Raw genomic sequence first — 9,521 nt, forward strand, 5'->3', positions numbered from 1 at the left:
TGCCTATTATTTTATTTTAAAAAATTGAATAAGATTTGATATATTTTTTTAATTTTTAAAGTTCATTTTTTAATTGCTGAAAAATCAGGGGTTTCACCTCCCACCAAAAAACTATATGTAAATAATCTTGTTTTTCTCTGATTTTGAAATATGTTTAAGATGACATGCATAGGCACTGCAGAAAAAAAGAAATATTAGTTTTTGATCTATATTTTCACCGTTATAACAATTCAAAGTCAAACTTACCTGAAATCGAGAGTTTTCATCTCCCACCATATTTCCCCTATCAAATCTATACCAATCCCCCAAAAAAAAAAAAATTCTTGAAGAGGACTCTCTCCTCTAGTGTTATATATAATTTATTTATTTTTTTAATATGATTTACTATTTTTTTTGTTTTTCTGAATAAGAGTCTTCTCGAATGTTAGTATACCTACTCGTAGTATTTTCTAATTTAAATATACTATTCTAATAGGAATACTATAAAAAAAAATATGACAATATTCCCGACTCCGAGCTCTACAAAAAGGGCATTTTCAGTTTTCTCAGATTGTTTATTTTTTACTGAGAAATTCATTGCAGAAGTTGAAATTTCTAAAAAAGTGTATTTTTTATGAGTAGGCAGCTACTTGGCATGCCACATAGGAGGACTCGGCTGAGTAGGACTCCGACTCCTACTCGGTCGAGACCCCCAAGGGGTGGGACCCTCCGCGAGTGGTCGCGTGGGTGAGCGACCGCTCACCTTAGCCTCATATTTATTTGAGGTCACTTTTTTATTTTTAAAATACAAAAACCAAAAACCAATATATTTTAATTGTTTTAAATTAAGTTTTATTGAAGTTGAAGGAGTACAAAAGAAAAAAAAATCGAAGGAGGTGATTTTTTTTTCTTAAGGAGTATTGAAGTGATTTTTTTTTCCTTAAGGAGTATTGAAGCGATTTTTGGAGAGCAAATTTCAATAATTTGTGATGGGGAATAAAAGGAATAGAGCAAAAAAGTATGATCGTATAAGGGATGACATAATGAAAGACCATACAAAACATAATCAAGAGCAACCTGTTGATGTTCAAGAAGATCTCATTGATGTTGAAGAAGATGCAACTCAAGTACGGGAAGAAATTGGTAGTAGTCAAGGGGCAAATAGTTCTTTTGTCATGAGAAATTTGATGGAGATGAATGAGGATTCTCTTTTCAGTCAAATTTTATCTGAACACATGGTACCTAAAAGAACAATTTAATTGCATTGCAAAAACATGTGGGGGGAATATTATGAAAATAAATTTGTGGTTGGTAGAGAACAACTATTTGCCAAGTTATTCGGGAAAAGAGAAATGACTCTTGTTTTGGAGTTGTTGGGTGTTGATAATAGGAAAAGCTCAGGAGGTCGTGTAAAAGAAACAATAGTTGAAAATTTGCAAGATGCATTGAACCTTATTAATACCACAAGTCGAGGAGTTGATTCAAGTGTTGCATGTAGAGCGTTGAAGACTACGATTTCTAGTAAGAGGTTGTCACATAAAAGACAAGTTAAAGCAATTTCTGAATTACTGAATATATATAGAAAAATTGTTCAAAGATATATTAGGAGGAGAAATATGTTAGATGAAAACATTGAAATGAATTGGGTAAATATTTGTAGATGTCCTCAAAAAGACATAATTTATGAAGATGTAAGAAGACTGGTCATTGCATATTGGACCAAGCACTCTCATGTTTCTTCCAATAGAAAGGATACTATACAGAAGAAAGATGAAGAGACCTATATGAAGATTTCATATCCTAAACATTTTGTAGATACAACACAAAGTGAACTATTTGAAGCATTCAAGGAAGAATTTTCAGATGTAAAAATATGTCAGAGAATGTTTGAGAGGTTGCGCCCTTGCTTTGTACGCATAAATAAGGTACGTGAAACTTGTTGCTATCAAAATCATGTTGAGTTTCATCTATACTTAGAGTCATATAAAAAAGCTATGGCAGTACTTAATCCAAATATGGTCATCCCTAGAAGTACGACACAATTTGTGAAATCAATTTTATTTGATAAATCAGAAGATTTAGATGAATTCAATGTACAGTGTATAAAAAGTACATGCATTGATTGTGGAGATTTGCAAAAATTTCCATTACAAATTGTGAATATTGATGTTTCAATGCCAGTTTTGTGGAAGAGTTTTCAATATGAGACATATCGAACTAAGACAAGAGATGAATCCAAAAAAATTGCATTGAAGGAGAGTGAATTGCCCTACCTTGATTTTATGAGCATATTTCATACTATGTTTTATCCACATATCCAACATTATCATGGTGCACGACGACAAGGTAAACAATTTTGTGATTCCAAAAATTGTTTTCCACTTGGTAGTATTTTTCAATTGTAGATTTCTTCGAGAATTATACATTTTCCCCTCAATCATAGATTCAAGCTCAATATTATCATTTTGATCAAGTTGCAATATTATTGCAAGTGACCTATAGACACCCACAATTTGATCTGGATGAGGTAGAAAACCGTACTAATCCAAATGAACGCATTATCATCAAGGAGGTTCATTTCTATATCAGTGACGATAAGGTTTATGATAGGAGCTATGTAGCTCATTGTTTTGCAATGTTTTTTGAAGATCTTGCGAATCATGGGATAAATGTTTCACAACACTGGATTTGGTTGGATGGTTGTTCAGGTGAGTACATAAGTTTCAATCCATTTTCATTTATATGTAAATTTGTATTTGATTTTAGTTTGATAAATTTTATTTTAAATGTTCAATTGTGCATGTACATAACATACAACTTTATGGAGCGGGACAATTTAAATCTGCAAAAGCCTTTAATTGGCTATCCATGCAACATGCTAGACACAACGTTAAGTTTATGTGGAACTTATTTGAAAGTGGACATGGAAAATGAGAGCACGATGGATCAGGAGCATGTGTGAAGCGTGCACTTCACCAACATGAACTTGCATGTATTGTTAATTTTGTTTTCAATTTGTTTGTATCTATTTCTTAATATAATTTGATTTAAAAAGAAGTGCACATAACAACATCTCTAAGTTCTTTTATGTAGGTAATAGCATGGAGAATTCAAACAAAATTGTTGAATGGTGTCAAAGTCATTTTTCTAATCGAGACATGTTGTACAACAAACGTTATTTTTGGGAAGTGAAAGGTTAAATATTTTAATTCTCAAGAATTCTTAAAAAAAATCATCAGCTGGATTTCACTTTTATCCTAAAGTTGATCTAAAAATGTGCAAATTTCATTTCATTTTTGTAACAGGTATTGATCGATCTAATCCTTACATTTGTCAAACAATTGTTGGTATTATAAGTTTACATCAAGTGATGACTACAGGACACCACAAGCCTCCATTGATTCAAGTAAGAGAAAAATCATTTGCGTTGACTGTGTTGAGGACAATCCAATGAGTCAATGTGAGAATATTGCAAATGGATATGTCTCACAATGGGATATGAAAGAGTTAATCATAATGCCTCCTTATGAAGATGATGAAAATGACATAGACATTCATGATCCTATATATTCAGCTGATTATGAACGTGTTTCTGATCTAGTCATTACAGGTGTGTGTTTGCATACATGTTCTTTTATTTAGTTTTAATTTAGATCACAGTGATGTTCAAATTTTATCTACATCTTACTTTTGTTTTAAATTTATATGATGTCATCTGGATGTATATACATAGCTGATATTTTTGTTGTGGTTGCGGATCTTGACAATATGGAAGGTGTAGATTATTATCTACTAAGATGCACGAAAGCAAAATTCAAATTGCCAAAAGTAACCGTAGATGGTGATGGACAGTCATATCCAACTGGTTCCGTTGTTATAGAAGGAACCTATTATCAACAAACTAAGATAGACAAAAATGGTGTTCAATTTATTGAATACATTACTAGAATAACAATTCTACATTACAGCCACTTTGTTATAGCGACAAAGCTGCAATTTGAGACATTGCCAAAAAAAGGACGTGGCAACCAAAAGTGGAGGTTGCCTTTTGAAGAACATGAATTTTTTTTGGAGATAATAAAAGATAGAGGGGATCTAGACTATATGTATCAAGAGCAAACATAGGCTATCTAACTTGTTTTTGTAGCTCATACTTTTATATTTGAACTAGAGTTTGAACTCGTGTTTAATTTGAACTAGAATTGGATATATATATGTATATATATCCAATTCTAGTTCAAATATATATATTTGGACCATATTAAAACTTAGAGATGATTTTTTAATAGTGGATCATATCTAGTTGTTTTTTTGACATGGTGAACGATGGTTTTCATATATTGTTATGCATGCTTGGTTGAAATGCTTTTGTGTATGATTTTATGTATTCTTCAATTACATGTACATGATTTTACATGTTATACATCCCCTTCAGACATGTGCTTTGGACATCCCCTTAAGACATCCCCTTTGGACATCCCCTTAAGACATCCTAATAGGTCCTAACTTTAGATTCCCTTATGTTAAGTATGCTAAATTATATAAATTGTTATGCATGCTTGGTTGAAAAGCTTTTAAATGTAATCTTTTATGTTATACATCCCCTTAAGACATCCTCTTTGGCCATCCCCTTAAGACATCCTCTTTGGACACCCCCTTAAGACATCCTAATAGGTCCTAATTTTAGACCCCCTTATGTTAAGTATGCTAAATTATATAAATTGTTATGCATGCTTGGTTGAAAAGATTTTATATGTATTCTTTTATGTTATACATCCCCTTAAGACATCCTCTTTGGCCATCCCCCTAAGACATCCTAATAGGTCCTAACTTTAGATCCCCTTATGTTAAGTACACATGTTAAATTATATATACATTGTTATTTGATTTTTCATGAGTTCACACACATGTAAATTCCTTCCTTTGTTGCATTAGATTATTGGTGATAATTTATATTACTTGAATTAGATTATTAGTAATTATTTATATTGTTTGATTAAGAAATTATGTACATATTTTTTGTATTTTTAAACTCAAGACTTTTTCTTAATTAAGAACAAGACACTAGTCATAATTGCATTATTCGTATTTATTAGTGATTATTTATATTACTTGATTTAGAAAATGCATTTTGATTTTTCATTGACATTTCAAGAATGTTAAGCATTGGATCTTTGTCAAGTATGTTTTTTCAAGTGAACATTTCCTCTAGAAGTATGCTTTTATGTACATTGTTAGATTGGTAATATAATGTTAAAAAAATTGTAATGCTAAATAATTAATTGTGTCTAGTTATCAATGTATTAAACCATTACATATAAACTCTTTTTGTCATTATATTGAATCTCAAGGAAAACTATTTTCATTAAAATACTACGCCATGTTAAAAAATAGAGTTTTATGTCAAAAACTCCTAATCTATTGGTGAAAAAGAAAGATTATTAAGAACACACATCGCGCATGCATATGTAATAGAAAATACACACAAATTTACATAAGCTTTTGAGATGATATCATTGGCATAATTTAAACTCTACGTAAAACATGATTTATAAACGTGAAATAAATGTGCGTAACAAATGAAATGTCTAGATATAATGTCTAAAATAAGTCTACAAAAGTACATAAAAATGATTGAAATGTCCACAATGTATCTAGAGAAATGTCCACAACATGTGTAATAGAAATGTCAGATCTACAAATGTATATGGAATATATTAGGCGAGCATGTACAACAATATATCTCTATCTCGTGCCTTGACCCGATTCGTGATCTGATCCATCGCCTGCTCGAGGTGCCTGCATTGTACATAATTTCCATGTTAAAAAATTATAATGTACAAACATGTGTGTACATGTACAACTATTTACTAAATATATATAAAAGACAAAAAATAAGACACACATGAATTTAAATTTAAATATATTTATATAAATTTACATGTGTATCTTCATGAATAGGATCACCAGGTGCCTGTAAATCTCCATAGCTTGCGACCACCATAATATCTTGTAATATATTGAAAATTCAAAAAATATGTCATTCTAAATTGTAATATATATACAATTAAATCAAATTCTAAATTTGGTTTCTTACCTTATACCTCTCCTCGAATGCATGCCTGATGCCAGATATATCAAAAGAGTGTAATGACACTGCATCTAGATCAATACCCTCATCCATAAGAAGAGATGAAAAACCTCCTCTTTGAACTCCTAGTGTCTATGGTGTAGGATCAACTATAGTCTTAGGATGTGTAGGATCAGCACATGTTTGTTGCTACAAAGCTGTAGGAGGTATCAAAATATCCTCCTACCTCAAACTACCACCTGGCCCTACATCTCCACCTCCATGGCTACCACTAGTGGCGGGTCTTCAGAGTACTCGTCTAATGAACTCTGGAATCTCCTGGGGAGGGATGTCAAGTACTGTACAAAAAGCCCAATATGAATCAACAAAATCACTCACTAAAAAGGATCTCATCTCTCGCAGATGATCCTCAGGTAACTATGCAATCTCCACAGGCGACAATAGCTCATGACGAATATAAGGATCATAAAATGAATCTGAAGGATCAACAGTAGGTGTGGTACGAGAACACATCATATCTACAAACACGATCAGAGGTCATCTCGTCAACCCGAGTCCCAATGGTTGCAATGCTAGAATTCATGTCGACTCATGCGTCCTCAGGTGTCATATCTCCTACACCACCTGTAGAAAAATCCAAACCTTTTGGAAGAACCAAAAGGTTTTTACCCACCATTGCCCTCTTACTAGGGGGATGTGGTAGATCAGGGTGTCTAAATTTGTCTCTGAATCTCCCCTTACCCTATCCAACATGTTGTGGATAATTAGTGTAGTCTACATCATAACCTAGGTGAAATTCTGCAAACAATTGTTTGCAAAAATATTGTGGCAGCTCATCCTTTGCGACCACATATGATGTGCCGCCAACCATCTCGGGTATATGAACGATGCGACAAGATCATCCTCACACCTAGTGACTCAATAACCTCTAACGACTCCCATATCCATGTAAAAGGGGAACATGGATTTGAAATTCGTAGAGGATACATCCCTATCTACTTGTCTCCATTTAACAATGCCTGAGACAGTGCGAGATAAAGAGGCATAAAAGTGATCAATATCATGGTCATCGTATGGGTTGTATGATTGGGCAAGGTCAATCATACGTATAATCTCATCTCGAATAGAAACTAACTTTTCCCTATTGGGAAGGATAGGATTGTTTTGCAAAGTCTGCTCTAGCTTCGCTAGAGTAGCCTACAATTTGACAATAGTCTATGTACGAACACTCTCCCTATCTTTGAGAGTACTGCCTGGAGTTGCAGACCTATGTGGGTTTTGTTGAGGATCAAGATGCACACTCTACTCAGAATAATGATGATCAGAACCACTAGAAGCCATGATATCAAATGTATGAATATGTGTGTGTGTGTGTGTGTGTGTGTGTGTGTGAATTTGCATGTGTGCATACATTAAATAAAATTAAAAAACAAGAACTCATATACATATGTTAAAACAAGATGAACCATTGCACAAATATTATTTTAAAATATATTCTAAACATTTAAACAAATCAAATGTTGTTAAATAAACATTGAAAAGATTACATTTGTACATGTAAACATTCTAAACATTGAAAAAAAATTAATTTTCATATACACATGTTTATTAAACATTCTTAACTTGAGACGAATCATGTTATATAAACAATGAAAAAATTGCATTCATACATGTAAACATTCTAAGCTAACATATCCTAAGGTGTCAAAGGGGTCTTAAGTGGTCAAAGGGGTCTTAAGGGTTCCTATTAGGGGTCTTAAGGGGTCTTAAGGGGTCTTAACTTGGTCTTAAGGGGTCATAGTGGTCTTAAGGGGTGGTCATAGGGGTCTTAAGGGGTCATAGCATGGTCTTAAGGGGTCAAAGAGGTATTAGTGGTCTTAAGGGGTCATTGTGGTTTTAAGGGGTCATAGTGGTCTTGAGGGTTCAAAGAGGTCTTAGCGCTCTTAAGGGGTCAGAGTGGTGTTAAGGGGTCATAGGGGTCTTAAGGAGTCTTACGATATAATGAGGCTTATTATGTGATAATAGGTCCTATAATGTCGTAATAGGACCTATTATCACATAATAAGTCCTATTATGACATACTAGGTCCTATTACACATAATAGGTCCTATTATGACATAATGGGGCCTATTATGTGATACTAGGACCTATTACGACATAATATGACCTATTATGTGACAATAGGCCCTATTATGTGATACTATGACCTATTACGACATAATAGGACCTATTATGTGATACTATGATCTATTACGACATAATAGGGCCTATTATGTGATAATAGGTCATATTATGTCGTAATAGGACCTACTATCACATAATAGGCCCTATTATGTCGTAATAGGACCTATTATGTGATAATAGAACCTATTATGTCATAATAGGACCTATTATGTGATACTATGACCTATTACGACATAATAGGGTCTATTATGTGATAATAGGTCATATTATGTCGTAATAGGTCATATTATGTCGTAATAGGACCTATTATCACATAATAGGCCCTATTATGTTGTAAGAGGGCCTATTATGTGATAATAGGTCCTATTATGTCGTAATATGACATAATAAGACCTATTATCACATAATAGGTCATATTAGGGGTCTTAAGGGGTCTTACTTGGGGTCAAAGAGGTCTTAGTGGTCTTAAGCTCGGTCATGGGGGTCTTAACCTAGGTCATAGTGGTCTTGAGGGTTCAAAGAGGTCTTGGTAGTCTTAAGGGGTCAAACCTGGGTCTTAATATCATAATAGGTCCTATTATGACATAATGGGGCCTATCATGTGATACTAGGACCTATTACGACATAACAAGACCTATTATGACATAATAGGACCTATTATCACATAATAGGTCCTATTAAGACATAACAGGACCTATTATCACATAATAGGTCACATTATGTCGTAATAGGACCTATTATGTGATAATGGGTCATATTATGACACAATAGGACCTATTATCACATAATAGGTCCTATTGTGTCATAATACGACCTATTATGTGATAATAGGTCCTATTATGTCACAATAGGACCTATTATCACATAATAGGTCCTATTGTGTCATAAAATGACCTATTATGTGATAACAGGTCCTATTATGTCATAATATGACCTATTATGTGATAATAGGTCCTATTGTGACATAATAGGGCCTATTATGTGATAATAGGTCATATTATGTCGTAATAGGACCTATTATGTGACAATAGGTCCTATTATGTCATAATAGTACCTATTATCACATAATAGGTCCTATTAGGGGTCTTACTTGGGGTCAAAGATGTCTTAGTGGTCTTAAGCCCGGTCATAGGGGTCATAGTGGTCTTGAGGGTTCAAAGAGGTCTTAGTACTCTTAAGGGGTCAAACTTCGGTATTAATATCATAATAGGTCCTATTACAATATAATAGGGCCTATTATGTGATATTAGGACCTATTACGACATAA

The sequence above is a fragment of the Cryptomeria japonica genome, chromosome 10, assembly GCF_030272615.1.
Source record: "Cryptomeria japonica chromosome 10, Sugi_1.0, whole genome shotgun sequence".
Classification (NCBI taxonomy): domain Eukaryota; kingdom Viridiplantae; phylum Streptophyta; class Pinopsida; order Cupressales; family Cupressaceae; genus Cryptomeria; species Cryptomeria japonica.